The sequence below is a fragment of the Capsicum annuum genome, chromosome 11, assembly GCF_002878395.1.
Source record: "Capsicum annuum cultivar UCD-10X-F1 chromosome 11, UCD10Xv1.1, whole genome shotgun sequence".
NCBI classification, from domain to species: Eukaryota; Viridiplantae; Streptophyta; class Magnoliopsida; order Solanales; family Solanaceae; genus Capsicum; species Capsicum annuum.
The window spans coordinates 223,417,156-223,433,457 of NC_061121.1; the positions used below are offsets into that span (position 1 = coordinate 223,417,156).

A 16,302-nucleotide genomic window follows, 5' to 3' on the forward strand; every position below is an offset into this window, starting at 1 on the left:
TAACAAATCTTACTCTCCAATTAAGTGTTATATATATATATACATATATATATATATATTTGTGCTTAAAGTGACAATGGAAACAATTTTACACACTATTTATTACAAACTTGAGGAAATAGTTGTGTGATTTAAAATATCACGAGGGTGAGATTTATTTGAACATATTTTTTAAACAAGATTGCAGAAGTTGGTCCTTCAACTACATATAGTCACATGCATCATAGCTAGATCCTAAAATAATTGATCATAATAGTACTTTTTGTTCCTCTCTAAAATAATTAATCATAATAGTACTTTTTGTTCCTCTCTAAAATAATTGATCATAATTGTAAACTTTCACCATTAAGTGTAGAATAAAGCTTGATTAATCAAGCAATGATGAACACAGAAGAGAGGAGAAAGGAAGAAGAGATTTTATTAACTGTCAAAAGCTCCTGCATTGTTACAGATTACATCTATATATAGGTGAGAATATGTCTTCTAAAATTTTCTCAACTAGACAGCTCATCATACAACTCATTAACCTGCTAACCGACTAACATACTAACGTGTATTAGGAGCCAACTCATGTGCATAGTAAACCAATGGAACAGTGCACAAAGTATGATCTCATCAAGTATGTGAACTAGACTTTCCAAAACCAGAACACAACTAAACTTTCAAATTTTAATACTCCCACTCAAGCTGAAGGGTGCAGTATATTAAGCACACCAAGCTTGCTTAAGAGTTTAGAATATTGATCATGGCCTAGACTTTTAGTCAGGATCTCAACTACTTGATGTTGTGAAGAAACATATAGAGTCTGCTCTAATTCATTCTTGATCTTGTCTCTAATAAAATGACAATCAATCTCTATATGCTTTGTTCTTTTATGAAAGATTGGATTTGTTGATAACTGTATGGCAGACTTGCTATCACTGAGCATTGCAATAGGTTTGGGAATCAACACATTTAATTCTACAAACAATCCTTCTAACCATGTAAGTTCAGCTATAGCTGAAGCCATGCTTATGTACTCAGCTTCAGCAGAGCTTTTAGACACTGTGTTCTGTTTCTTAGACTTCCAAGATACCAAATGAACCACCAAATTGCACTACATATCCAGTCACTGGTCTCCTAGTGTTGCGATAAGCAAGTAAATTAGCATTAGTTTGATTCTTCAACCAGATTTCTTGACCTACTGAACCTTTTAAGTAGTTGATCACCCTATAAGCTATTTCTAGATAGAATCTTTTAGGCCTCTACATAAACTGACTCAATGTCTGAACAACATAGCTTATGCCTGGTCTAGTTATGGTGGCATACATAAGCTTTCCCATTATTCTTTGATAGTGAGATGCATCTCTCAAAATAATATCACTTGTACATCCTGTGACTTCATCATATTCTACTGATGTCAACTTAGCATTGGATTCTAGAGGTGTAAATGCTGGCTTTGCACCTTTTAGACCAACTTCTGAGATCAACTCCAGCAGATATTTTCTTTGATTCAAAACAAATCTTTGTGATGACCTTAGAACTTCAATTCCTAGAAAGTACTTGAGCTCTCCTAAGTCTTTGACCTTAAACTTCTTGTGTAATACTATTTTGACTGCAAAAATCATATTTTCATTATCTCTAGTGATTAGTAGATCATCCACATACACTAGGATTATCACCATTTCTCCTGCTTTCTTCCATATAAATAATGATTAATCATAGGTACTCTGAGTAAATCCTGCATTTGTGAGGGTTGAGGTCAGCTTGATGTTTCATTGTCTAGAAGCTTGTTTAAGCCCATATAACGACTTAAGCAACCTGCAGACCTTATTTTGCCCTTTCTGTTGGAAGCCTTCAGGTAGTTGCATGAACACTTCTTCATTTAGGTCTCCCTGTAGAAAGGCATTATAAACATCCATTTGGTACAGGCACCATCCTCAACAAGTACAATAACACATCTAACATGACCATTTTTTCCATGAGTGAAAAAGCATCATGGTAGTATAATCTTTCATATTGATTGCAAACTTTAGCTATCTGTCTTGCTTTGAATCTCTCAACATCCCCATTTTCTTTATACTTGATCTTGTATGCACATTTTGAGCTAATGGAATTCTTTCCAGGGCAACTCAACTACTTCCCATGTGTTATTGTCCTAAAGTGCTTTAATCTCCAACTTCATGACTTCTATCCATCTATCATCTTTGGCAGCTTGACTAAAAAACTGAGGCTCAATTAGGTCTAAAAAACTACTTATATATCACGGCCCGAACTGAGGCCCTGTCCTTGACGGACATCTCGAACCATGAAGTCCCGAGCACCCCTTCTAACTTGCAATCATATACACATTCATATACTAAGAGGAAATGCGGAAATACATAAAAAAAAAAAAAAATCATGGTCAACTTTTATTTCAAACTATTCAATACTGAAATGAGTTCATAAAGATAAAAAATATCTAATGTAGACACCTAATTTCGTCCCTCCCCGATGTCATTTTTACCCATTCTTATTTTATCCCACCGTGTACCCTCACCAATGTCATTATACCCCGCAAAATACAAAAAAGTAATAAACAAATAATAAAATAACTAATCCTATCTAATCCTAACAACCTACCCAATAAAAAAATAACACCTCACCACTACCCCCTACCCCACGTTACCCCACCCCCCTCTTTTTTTCTTGTCCAAGAAGAAAGGACCCAAAAAAAAAAATACCATATATACATACCCACATACACACAAAAGGGATGAACAGTAACAAATACAACAAAAAAATCATCAGTATTTTCTCCCTCTAGACTCTCACTCTCTCTATCCAATAAAGTTCGCCGGCGACCAGCCGATACATCGTCTGACCAACGACAGCGGTAACACCGTCAAACCACCGCCAGCTCCAGCCACAGCTCGTCCCACCGGAGACACCACCGTCCAACCAACGACGGTGACGATAACACAACTCCAGCCGCAACTTCCTTTTCTCTTCTCCTCCGACGAACTAGCACCGGCACCGCTCTATTCTCCGCCTTCCAGATCTGTCTCGTCACAGCCTAGATCTGCCGCCGCCGTCCTTTCCTCCCTCCGGTGACAACAGCCACCGTCAACAATAACCCGCCGCCGTCCTTCCCTCCTTCCGGTGACAACAGCCACTGTCGACAACAACCCGTCACCGCCTCCACCGTCAACACCAACCCTCAAACGGTAGTCCATCATAGCTGGTTAGCCGCCGCCGTTCTCTCCGTCACCGGAGCTCCCTGGAGTTCGATCTGCGTTGGGTTTTGGTTTTCTGTTGTTTGTTGGTTGATCTTGGTTTCGTCTATTTCTTGGTTCATCGTCGATAATGGATTTCGAGTCATCTTTATCGAATTGTGTCATCGTTCTTGGTTGGGCTTCGTATAGTAAAGTTTGTCTCACTGGTTTTGAAGTTGTCTTATTAGCTTTTCTCTCTACCGAGTTGGATTCATCGCGATCGAGGTTCTCCGGTCGAGTATTTTGATCTTTGGATTTCTTTATTATCGACAAAGATTAATTTCATCGAGGTCCATTTCTTCTAACCGAATCTTTAATTTATTTTTTGTGATGTTGTAGGTGTGGATGATTTATTTGTTGCGTGCTTGGTATGTTCGAATATGTGTTATGTGTTGGTTGATGTTGGTTTCGGACTTCGAAAAGTGAATTGATAAATCGAAGCATGTTTAATCGTATTGTTTGAAATAAATTTGGGGATGGGAATCGAAAATTGATAAAAGTAAATATTTTGATATTTTTGATACACTGTTGATGTTGAATGCGGTATGTCGACGAGCGGGTAGGCAAACGTAGGCCGGATAGGCGAAATTTGGAAATAAGTATTTCGTGGGATGTTGGAATGTGCGTGTGAATGTCTCTTTCTAGATTATCGTGTTTAAATTCAGATGTATTTATTTAGCCGGAGAATGCCCCGAGATCATTTGTATTTATTCACCGGGGAATGCCCCGACGTATCATGTTGGCGATAAATAATCGTGATGAAGGCCCGCAGCGTCGGGTAAGGCATTGGAGCTTAGATTTAGTTTAGAATAGGATTTATATTTTCGTATTTTTTTTATTTATTATTTATTTTTCTCGGACTGTATAATTGGACTGGACTTTACGTTTTTTTGGACTGCTTTGTTTTTGTTTATTGTTTGATCATTTTGTGTTCTTTTGTGTGGTTTATACATTTCATAATGCCAAAAATAGTCGATACACTCTACCAAGCGACCATGGTTGAACCACGGGATCGAGGGGTGCCTAACACCTTCCCCTCGATCAACAGAATTTCTTAGCCGGAATCTCTGTTCGCAAACCAGTTTAAGAGTCAAATGGTTTCGAAAAGGATTTTTCAAAGGTGACTTGGCACACCGGATTATGCCAAGTGGTGACTCTGAATAAAAAATGCAAATAATCCTTTTCCGAAACAAATTTTCATTTCTTGTCACTTAAATAATAAAGCCCTTTCGAACTTTAAAATATACGCATTTTTTGGAGTACGCGTAAAAAAGGGGTGTGACATCTAACACTAGTCTATGAAATCTCTACTAATTAAAAATAATCTCTGTCTGAAGACTAGGACAAGGCCCCCAGTCAGATCATGAATCAAAATAGATAACAATGACTTATACATTAGGCCATCCGGAATAAAGGAGGCTCACCAACTGCAAATCTCTGACCAATCAATCTACGGCTTAGCGGGCCCCCGGGACTGATCCTAAGATCCTAAAATAGAGGGGGTCAATACAAATATACTGGTACACAGAGAAATCCAAAATAATGTATTTATATATAACATAAGTGAGAGCAATTCATAAAACATTTTACATATGATATATGAAAACACATGGGCATACTTTAAAGACTTTGAAACATTTCTTTGAAATCATAAACCACTCTTTAATTTACTTCTGAGTTAGATGGTACACTCTACAATCTGTAATTCCACGGGCTATATGGAATCATCCCTTGACTCGGCGGTCAAGCCCCCAATCCAAATTTTTCGCAAGGATTGGAGTATCTATAAAAGGGATAGTAAGATCACACAGCAGGGTGCCAAAATCCCCAATCAAATAAACATGTCATGATAGTGCACAAGATTACAAAGCAGGGCTCCTAACCATAGTCCCAAATTGGGATGACATGAATCAAGGTACACAAGATCACATAGTAGGGTACCATAATCCCGTGTCGGCAAATCACAATTTCTAGCATAGAGTCTCTTAACTCGTACTTTCTTCGGGTAATCATCTAACTCTCTTTAAGATCATTTTTAACCTTTTCTAAACATGCATCTTTCTAAATTCAAAATCTGAAAATATGAGTAAAAAACTGTATTTTTAGTTTGTTCTGAATCTTCTATGGCATTGATCTATTTGGTATCGTCATACCAAGACTTGCAAATCATATCTCTACACCATACATTATCATATTACATCTCTTTCATTCAAATAATCTTTAGACCACTAAGTAATTCAAACAGTACAACAAGGTTCATGTTTTCATAATATATGTCAAACTATGCAAAGATTCTCTTTTTCAACATTTCAATAAATGGTGGTCAATTTCTCAGGACAATCATTCAATTCTTTTGATTATCACATTCAACCTTTATAAATAAGAAATATCCCTCTCTTCAATTCACAATCAATATAAAATTCACAGTTGATAGTAAAACCCTTGGTTTATGCTTTAACTTGTCAATCAAGAAATAACACCATGAGAGGGAAAATTTATTATTCATGCTCTCAATTCATGTATCAAAACTGAAAACACATATATACATATACATGAGAAAATCAAGATTCAAGGGAAGGCCTCAAGACCAAAACATTATATGGTTGAGAAGGATTCATAATGCACATTCTTTAAATTGTTCTCAAAACCCTTTATAAATATGTGATTTCTAAACCTTGAAAACTTAATAAAATAATTTCACCATGCCCGTGTAGTTTAGGAAAACTCCACGTACCTTAGATTACTTAGTTTAAAGAGTAGAACTCGAATCTTGATTTGTTCCTTGAAAATATTAGACTTAAGGATTGATTTTTCCTGATTTCTTGTTCTTGGAGAAAACTCTAGTTTGATCGTGTATTTGAGAGTGAAGATAGAATTTTGATGTTGTATAACTGATAATGATTGATTAATAACATTTAGAGTGTAATTAAATTCGTGGGAAAGGTTTTTTGGAGTGAGAAAAAGACCAAAATACCTCTAAGGAAACCAAAAAAAGTCGCAGAACTTCATCAGTTGACGACCAAGGTTGATGGTCCGTCACCTAGGTGATAGGCCATTACCTAGGTCATTACTTTTGAGATAGATTTTACCACTTTCTGCCCTAGGCTGACGACTAGGGCTGATGGGCCATCACCTAGTTGATAGGTCGTCAACCTCGTCGCCACATTTTGGTAGACAGACACTTTGAAGTAAAATGAGCATAACTTTCTAACCCGATATTGGATTAAGACGAAAATGGTGATGTTGGAAAGATGAGAGAAATTTTATTTGATATATAGTAGGACTCCTAATTCTATATATACAAAAAGTTATGATCAATGAAAGTTGACCCAAGTTTAGACGTTCATCAAAACTTAATCAATATAAAAGTTTCCAACTCGTCTTTGAGTTTGGGGATTTTTTGTGACCTCAATTCATATTCAAAGGTATTCACATACTATAGGATTGATCATAACACATATATTAACAAGAATCATTGGGTTTGGGTCTATACGCGTTGAAAGGACGGTTTAAATTTTATCCCGAAAGTGTGAGGTGTTACATTATATAGCATTGATAATTAGTTATATTATTCTTGTAGGATAGGTAATTTGATATTGGATATCTTGTACCCTTTCTCTTCCCAGGCATAGTGTAGTCCTTCATCCAAATAGGTTCTTTAGCTACTCTTGATGTTCTTCTATAGGTAATAAGTTCTGTATTATCTGTGCGTGAAGGAGTTGACTCATCAGATTGAACATTTGGTTGATCCTCTGTATCCATTGATATATCAAGAACTGGAGCACTTTGAGGCAGTTCGTCTGTACTTGATGTTAGATCATCAATAGCATATGCTAAATCCACTGACTCTTGATCACTATCATTATCTTCTGCATATGATCTGAATATGTTTATGGATTGGTCCTTGCCTTTAGTTTCAGCAAAAGAAAAAATATCTTCCTGAAATGTAACATCTCTACTAACAAAAAACTTAGTAGAGTTCATATCCAGCAATAAGTATCCCTTCTGAGTGGTGGAATACCCCATCAGCACTGCAGGTTTGCCCCTCTCAGAGAATTTATTACCTTGAGGTAGTATTGATACGTAGCATAAACAACCTAGTACCCTTAGTGTAATAAGGAAGGTACTTTAGAAAATAATACCTCATATGGACTTTTATCACTAATGAAAGATGAAGGCAACCTATTCATCAGGTAGACAACAGCCTTAACAGCTTGATCCCAATATCTAATGGGCATTTTTGATTAAAACCTGATAGAACTAGCTATGTTCAGGATTTGTCTATATTTTCTTTATATTACATCATTTTGTTGTGGTATGTAAGGATAGCTGCTTTGATGCAACAAACTTAAAGTCTTGAATAAGTCATTATACTGAGTGTTGAAGAACTCAGTGGCATTATTAGCTCTTATGACCCTCATATTAGTCCTGAACTGAACTTTAACCATCAATATAAAGTCTTTGAGAGCAACAATGGTTTTACAATTAAGCTGTAATAAATGTATCCAAGTATATCTACTACAATCATCCATAATGGTTAAGAATTAGAACTTTTTATCAAAAGTAGGTGTTTTATAGGATCCCCACAGATCCATATGTACATTATCAAAACACATGATGGACTTAGTTTTACTACTAGGAAAATGTAATCTGGTCTTCTTGGCTAGAGGACATACATGATACTTATTTAGTAGCTCAGAATCCTTAAAATGACTCAACAAATCTAGTGATTTCAACACTTATGTTGATGGATGTACAAGTCTCTTGTGCCAAAGGCTGTTATAATGCATCATTATGCCTGCTATTGGCCTTTCTTTATCTTCATCTGCATTCTTCCTTCTATGCACACATTGAAGAATATACAATCCTCATTTTTCTTTGCTAATCCCCCTTACTCTGCCATGCCACTATAAGGATCTTGAAATATACAGAAGTCAAGGTAAAAGGATACAAAACAAGACAATTGTCTAGTAACCTTGGACACTGATAGCAAATTCGGTTTAAAGTCGGGAACAAATAGTACATACTTTACAGTTTTATTCTGCAAAACTAGTGCCTCTCCACTGTGAGATATATCAACCTTGGCTCCATTTGGCATATTCACTTTATCCTCTCCTACTCTAGCTAGTTTACTTCTTATGAAAAACATATTATTATTTGATACTATATGATGAGTAACACCGGAATCAACTACCCATTCTTGTTGTTCAACATGGGAAAGTAAACAAGTAGCTATACCAGATATATTTGCATGTTTCATCTCATGTTGATCCCTGTTGAGAAGTTTCATAATCTGCTTGTACTCTCCATCAGTGAATGCTTAACCTTTTGCCAGCACTGCATTATTGATTTCCTTGTGATTACCTTGACTAGTTGAAGAATTTTGACCTGCATATTCACCAGTACCTTGTCTATTAAAATTACTAGATGGAAATTGAGTATTAACTTGACTTACATATTGATTCCCAGGATGCCTAGTAGTATTAAATCTTCCAGTGTCCTGCCTTCCATATCCATTTACAGGATTATGAGGCATGAATCCCTTTGAACCTCTATTATTGTGATTTATCTTTCTCCTTGATTTCTAGTCAGTAGGATAGATAATTAACTTGTATCCATTCTCTCTTGCATGTCCAGTGAAGTGACAATAGTCACATTTCTTCCCCTTGTAATTCTGATTTCTGTGACTTACTTCTGAACCTTTGTTCACCTGCATTGCAGTGGGATCTAATTTCTTATTTTTTTATGGATAAGCATGCAAGTTGTTGTAACTCATCTTCAGTTATCATAGCATATGCTTGATTAAGGAAAGATGTAGCTCAGTTCAACAAAATCTGTCTCCTGGCCTGTTCATATGAATCATTCAATCCTCCTAGAAACTATATCAACCTTATTTGAGCAAGGTGATCTGCATAATCCTTAGACCTTGGACAATTATATAAAGAAGCTGGGATTACAGCATCATACTTATTCCATAAACCTTTCAATTTAGTAAAGTAAGTAGCTACTGAATCAATACCTTGCAGTGGTATGTTGATTTCTCTGTGTAGTTGGTATAATCTCATTCTATTCACCTTATCAATCCTTTCTTTCCGATCTTTCTAGACTTCTCTTGCATTTGTGGCATACACCATCCCAGTTAACAATTCAGCACTCACTGAACTTATTAACCAGATAACCTTATGGCATTACATGTTCCCCATTGTTTATGTAATTCTTCTTTATACATCTCTTTGGCAAACCAGTTACAAATCCAAATTTCTTTTTCCACAAAAGTGTGATGCTCATTGATCTACTCTACACACTATAATTTTCAGATCCAACAAGCTTGACTGGAATCAAGGTAGCTCCAGAAACATCAGATGTGCCTATGAACAAAGGATCGTTGAGATCTATCTTAGGTGCCATTTTACAATTCAATGAGCAAATAACTAGATGTATGAAATGGGAAAACGCCAACAACTATCACACATCAACAATTATCACACGATGCTCAGCAAACCAGAGATAGATTTACTACAGGAATGAAGATTGCAAGCTAAATACTGTGATTAGAAATTGAGCTAATCGATAGAGATCGAAATTTTACCAAAATGGAGACCTAAACTCCATAAATTTCTGAAGTTTCTTCTCATACTCCGTGATCGAACTGATGCTCTGATACCATGTAAATTTTCACCATTAAGTGTAGAATAAAGCTTGTAATCAAGAAATGATGAACAGAGAAGAGAAGAGAAGAGAAGAGAGGAGAAAGAAAGAAGAGATTTTATTAACTGTCAAAAGCTACTGTATTGTTGTAGATTATATCTATATATAGGTGAGAATATATCTTCTAAAATCTTCTCAACTAGACAGCTCATCATACAACTCATTAACCTGCTAACCGACTAACAAACTCACGTGTATTTGGAGCCAACTCATGTGCATAGAAAACCAATGGAACAGTGCACAGAGTATGATTTCATCAAGTATGTGAACTAGACTTTACAAAACAGAACACAACTAAACTTTCAAATTCCAATAATAATAGTACCTTTTGTTCCTCTATAAAAGTGTTAATTGATTTACCTCCAGTTATATATGAACCAGGAAAGCAAAGATGTGTCGTCCTCACAGGGGCTAAAAAAGCAGCTTAGTGTATTAAAATACTATGCATAAGATTCGAGAAGGGCCAAATCATAGAAGTTTTACCTTGTATTTCTGCAAGAGGTTGTTTTCATGGCTTGAAATCGTGACCAAGGCTCCAAGGATCTCCTTGTTGTTTCACATGACAACAATTTTACCATTTACTCCAAGGCTCCCTTTTTGTCCTTACAAGGGATATATTAGGAATTTCAATTCCTTACGCATAACGACATATTTGCTGTAATTTCAGTTCTACTTTGGCATATTTGCTTTCCATCCGGTTACTTCAATGGCATGTTATTATTTTTGTGTGTGTGTTTTAATTCAATGGTTTTTTTTATGTGTGTGTGTTTTATTTGTCTATCGTAATTAAATAAATCATATAAGATATGTTTTAAATTATATGAATTCGTCCCAATGGTCGTAAAACTCCAAACATGTTCTATTTAAATTTGATCCATATAATAAAAGAAGATAACATATTCTATATGTTTTACTTAACAATTAAATGAACACAAACATGCACAAAAAAATTTTAAAATTTGAATCGACTTTATTAGGTGTTGAAATGTTCACTTAGAATATGAATTAGTTTGAATATTTAAGTGAAACATTCTAACAAATTTATGGGACTTCCCCTTGATCCGATGCCTTTTAAACATTAAAAAATATCTAAAAAAGGTTAGGTCAAAGTCCTATAATTATACATGATCAATATCGTCGTCCATTATCTAACCGAAAAGACGTGAAATGTCAAAAAATTGATAATATGTAAAAGCTTATGAATAACTAATCCAAAGTGATGCTTTTACAAGTTCTATGTTTTAAAGAAAAAAATTGGCCGTGGCTAACAAGGTGGGAGTTGAGGTAGCCAACCAAATTCTCCACCTTTTGCTAGTTCTATAAATTGATACATTTCATGAATATTATTTTCAACTATATTTTTCTGCATGCTAAACTGTATTATCTGCAATATGGCTAAGCTATTCTTTTTCAATCCCAAAATGCTTCTAAACATAGCTTTCCTCCACTTGATGATACCTATGTTGCTCGGACTCTTCAAAAATGTCATCGGGTGCGTGTCGGATCCTTCAAAAGTAGTGCATTTTTGGAGGATCCGACACGGGTGCAGCAACATTTTTGGAGAGTCCGAGCAACTTAGGACGATACTAATATGCAGCCTGTTTTCAGTTTCATCATTACAATTCACAACAAAATCCATCGCGAATGCTACTACTGTAACGAAACCTGGCTGTGATAGCAAATGCGGGAGCTTAACCGTTCCATTTCCATTTGGTATTGGTAACGGAACAGGCTGTTCAATTGATCCTTCGTTTGATATCACCTGCATCGTTTCGTTCAATCCTCCAAAGGCCTTTCTTTCAGGCAAAAATATTGAAGTGGTTGATTTACTGGATGCTCACATACTTGTCAAGAACAGTGTTGGGAGCCATTGTTTCGATCAAACAGGGGCGTTGATCAACAAAGAACTGGTGAAGCTTAGCTTGAAATCAACACATTTCTTCTCAACAGCTTGATGTTAGTTGGCTGCGACGATCTGGTTCTGATTTATGGCTATGAAAGGAGAAACTTCAGCAGTGGATGCATTTCGTTGTGTTCGAAAAAAGAGGACATAATCGATGGCTATTGCTCGGGAATCGAATGTTGCCAGACTTCAATTCCAAATGGTTAGAAGAGTTTTGTGCGTGTACTTGGGAGTTTGAATAACCACAGGAATGTTTCATCTTTTAACCCTTGTGGCTATGCGTTTCTTGATGAGCCTGAAAAGTTCATTTTCAATAGCTCGGATTTGTCCAATTTGAGTTTTGAGGACAAGGTTATAGAGAAAGTCCCTGTGGTGATTGATTGGGCTATTGGCAATGGTAATTGCACTGAGGCTAAGAAATCAGGAGATTATGCTTGTGGAGAAAATAGTATATGTGTGGATTCAGAGACAGGCCTCGGAGGTTATCGATGCAACTGCTATTCGGGATACCAGGGTAACCTTTATGTCAGTCCAGGTTGCACAGGTAAGACAACAATTAAGCTGTAGCTTCTAGAAGACAAATCCAGGATTTGAATTCTTTGGGTTCGAGTTCTAAATTATTGCTTCAACCCATCTAATATTTGTGATTATTTAGTAAGGTTTGAGCCAAAGTTACTGCGTCTGAATGAACTGGTAACTTGTACACCAGGTCCACCCTTGGTGATGGCAAATGGCCGTTAAACACGGACAGGTCATGACCCAAGTTCCCCAAAGTTTGTTGTGTCAAAATATGTTGGGTTAGGAGGGGTCAAATAATGAGTCATAACCCAACCCGTCCGATATTTGACCAGACCTCCCCTCCTTTTAGTTATCTTGTTTTTGTTTAACAAAAAAAGTGACAACTAATGTATTTTTCTTGAATTATTAGCTTATGTTCTTCCAAATTTACATAGCTCTTAAATCCCTAGATATGATTTTGTATGTGTTTGACAGTTGGTTAGTGTATCCATCGGAAACATGCTCTCTACCTCATAAAGGTAGGGGTAAGGTCAGCGTCCTACCTTCTCCAGAACCCTTTAGAACTTGAAGGTGAAATTTTGTGCAGATTTCATAAACAAAATGCTCATTTGAAATCAAAACTTAAAATCAGGCTCCCAAATCCTCTGGTCAACCGCCACATATTGTGTTTCTGATGTTTGATTAATTACCATATATAAATGAGTGCGAGAACGATAATCCTTGTGACGGAATATGCAATAACATTCCTGGAAGCTACACTTGCACTTGTCCACATGGTCAGATTGGTAATGGCAAAAAGAATGGCCGAGGTTGCATACCTCAGAACTCTAAGTCACCCATCCTTCAACTCTCACTCGGTGTGTCTACTCTGTGTCCGGTCAAAGACCTTCATATAAAATGAAAATGGTTAAAATACTTGAGTTGCATTTTTTTCTTATATGATGAAAAACTTTGGCATCAAAATACATTGTAAATCATTCCAGATTGATTCATAAAAGATATAGGAATCTGAAATTCATGTACATTAGTTTCTAGTTTGCAAGGGGAGCTGTCAATTTTATATACAGGTATATACCGTTAGTGTAAAGAATATCTACACTATATGTTAATTTCAACTTGTTGTAGCAAGGTTAATTGCCTTATTTGAGGTTATTAGTTCCGCTCTCTGGACGGTTACACAGTGTTGAAGGCTGTAAATCATTATCAATGTATATATATGTGTGTGAGTTGGTTGAGCAAGTGATCTCCCAAATGGAGGGTCAGATTTGGAAACCCTACATGCTTTATTGGTAGAGCTCGTCGCACAGGGCTTGCCTAGTGTTGTATACCTCTCCTGTGTGATTTGTAAACTATTATACTGGAGCGGGGTTTACCTTGTGCACGCCCGAAGGGTATCGACTGTGATTCCCTTGTCAACAACAAAAAAGTAACAGTGTGTGAGTCAAAAACTCTAATGGTTGCAGGTCTTGTAGATGACTTAATTATACCTATCGATTAATCTGTGTAGTAAAGTGACTTATGGGGGAACTGGTAAAGTTGTTGCCATGTGACCAAGAGGTCATGGATTCAAGCCGTAGAAACAGCCTCTTGCAGGAATGCATAGTAAGGCTGTGTTCAACAGACCCTTGTGGTCTGGCCATTAACCCTGCACATATTCGCTCCCTATTATTTGAGTTGCTTGTGACGATAGCATTAGCTAAGCAATCAAGGAAGGTCGGAAGCTTTAGTGCACAGGGCTGCCTTTACTTGAATTAAGTGACTTCCTGTGTAGAATGTGTTTGACAGAGAAGTGAAATATATTTGGAAAATATCATTGCAGGTTTGTGCTTTGGCTTTCTGGCTTTGGTCATCAGTGCAACTTGGATATACTTGTGCATCAAAAGAAGACAGCTCATAACACTCCGGAAAAGTTTTTTCAAAAAAATGGCGGTTTGATGCTGACACAGAAACTCCGATCAAACGAGGGTGGTAGTACAGAATATGCAGCTAAAATCTTTACAGCAGCAGAACTCGAAAAAGCGACCAACAACTATGCTGAGGATCGTATCCTTGGACGAGGTGGTTATGGTACAGTTTACAAAGGTGTCCTTCAGAACAAATGTGTAGTTGCAATTAAAAAGTCGAGAATAACGGACGTTAGCCAAACAGAATTGTTCATCAATGAAGTGATCATTCTTTCGCAAGTCAATCATCGAAATGTGGTGAGAATCTTGGGGTGTTGTTTGGAGTCTGAAGTTCCTCTACTCGTCTATGAGTTCATCTCCAAAGGTACCCTCTATTACCATATTCACGATCGTGGAGCAGTGCATTGGTTTTCTTGGAAAAATCGATTGATGATAGCGTCTGAAGCTGCTGGTGCTCTCGTGTATCTTCACTCTGCAGCTTCTATCCCTGTAATTCATCGAGATGTGAAGTCTACAAATATGTTACTCGATGAGAATTACACAGCGAACATATCAGATTTTCGGGGCTTCTAGATTAGTGTCACTGGATCAAACTCAAGTGACTACATTGGTTCAAGGAACTTTAGGTTAATTAGATCCTGAATACTTCCACACAAGCGAATTGACAGAAAAGAGCGACGTTTATAGCTTCGGAGTAGTTCTTGCAGCGCTCTTAACAGGACGAATGCCCCTGGATACCACAGCATCCGAACACGAGAGAAGTCTAGCTGCATATTTTGTCAGGGCTATTAGGGAAAACAGATTGTTTCAAGTACTCGAAACCCAAGCGACACGAGAAGGAAGTTTCGAGCAATGCCAAGGTGTAGCTGAGCTTTCGAACAGATGCCTAAGGCTAACGAGTGAAGAAAGGCCTACGATGAAAGAAGTGGCAATGGAGCTAGAAGGATTAAGGAGGTATACTAAACATCCATGGTCTCAAACTCAACAATGTCAAGATGAGGAGACTATTGAACTAATTACAGAACAAACATCAGACCTTTACGCGATCAATATGACCACGAATTTCATGGCTAGCCGAGAATTTTCCAGTCAACAAAGCTTGGATAGTCGGATGATGTTACAAATTCACAGCCCCCGTTGATCGGTGATTTGGAGTTGATTTCTCAGATGATCACTTAACTAGTTGAAGAGAATTAGAGTCAAGAAAAAGGTGATTTTTGTGGTAATAACTATTAGTTGAGCGACCACATGAGAAATCAACCTTGATTACTTGTGTAGAGCCTAGATTATTATGTCCTATCTTGTATGTTGCTGAATGAATGCAGTTTTCCTTTGTGCTTTCTTTATATTTTAACCAGTATAAATTAGTGTATAGTTCCACATTTCTTGATTTTTGAGCATTTGGCATAGGTGAAACTTGTATATAATTTCCACATTTCACACTATCAAATAAATTTGGAGAGACGCAAATCAATATGTTGATTTTCTGGTAAATGAAGGACACAAATATAATGAAGATTTGATAATTTAGACAAATGCGCTCAAGAATATGAAGTTTTTTCTCCTAACAAATCTAATTGACTTTGCTTTTGAAAGACGTTTTTAATTGTTTTTTATGTACCAAAAAACTTTTTCTTAAAAAAAAAAAACAATAAAAGAAATTCCACATTTGGCATATTGCCCCTTCAAGTTTCACAGAAGCTAACTTTATGTCCTAACTGAAATACAAGCTTTGGTAAGGTCATAGAAAATGTATTATTTCTCCCATTTCAATTGTTGTGAAAGTGGCTTTTGAACTCATAATTTTTAGAGGAAATTTTTTGAAAATTGTGATCTTAAATATGTTAATTATCATGATGCTTTTTATGGCTATTTATATCATACCATTTCAAAAAGAATGAAAAATTTGAATTCTATTACTTTTAGTGATAATTTTTATGTCTATAATATGCAAATTTCATCATTCATGACAACAAGCAAAAAAGATCTGGAGGTTATTTAAACAAGCAGCAACTCATCTTGCCACAATTCATAC

General features: G+C 36.5%; 1 long non-coding RNA gene and 1 pseudogene across 2 annotated transcripts; one reads left to right on the plus strand and one right to left on the minus strand.

Annotated features, from left to right (window-relative positions):
• Positions 1 to 7,764: 7,764 nt before the first annotated feature.
• Positions 7,765 to 10,120, minus strand: LOC107848463. Of its 2 annotated transcripts, XR_001668030.2 has the most exons (3): positions 9,823 to 10,027; positions 8,689 to 9,601; positions 7,765 to 8,621 (listed from the first exon to the last, which is right to left on the minus strand). It is a non-coding gene; the product is annotated as an uncharacterized LOC107848463 (long non-coding RNA). The 2 variants fall into 2 exon arrangements; XR_007047487.1 differs by having other exon boundaries at positions 7,765 to 9,601; positions 9,823 to 10,120.
• Positions 10,121 to 11,362: 1,242 nt separating this feature from the next.
• LOC107847223 lies at positions 11,363 to 15,408 on the plus strand (annotated as a pseudogene).
• The last annotated feature ends 894 nt before the right edge of the window (positions 15,409 to 16,302 follow it).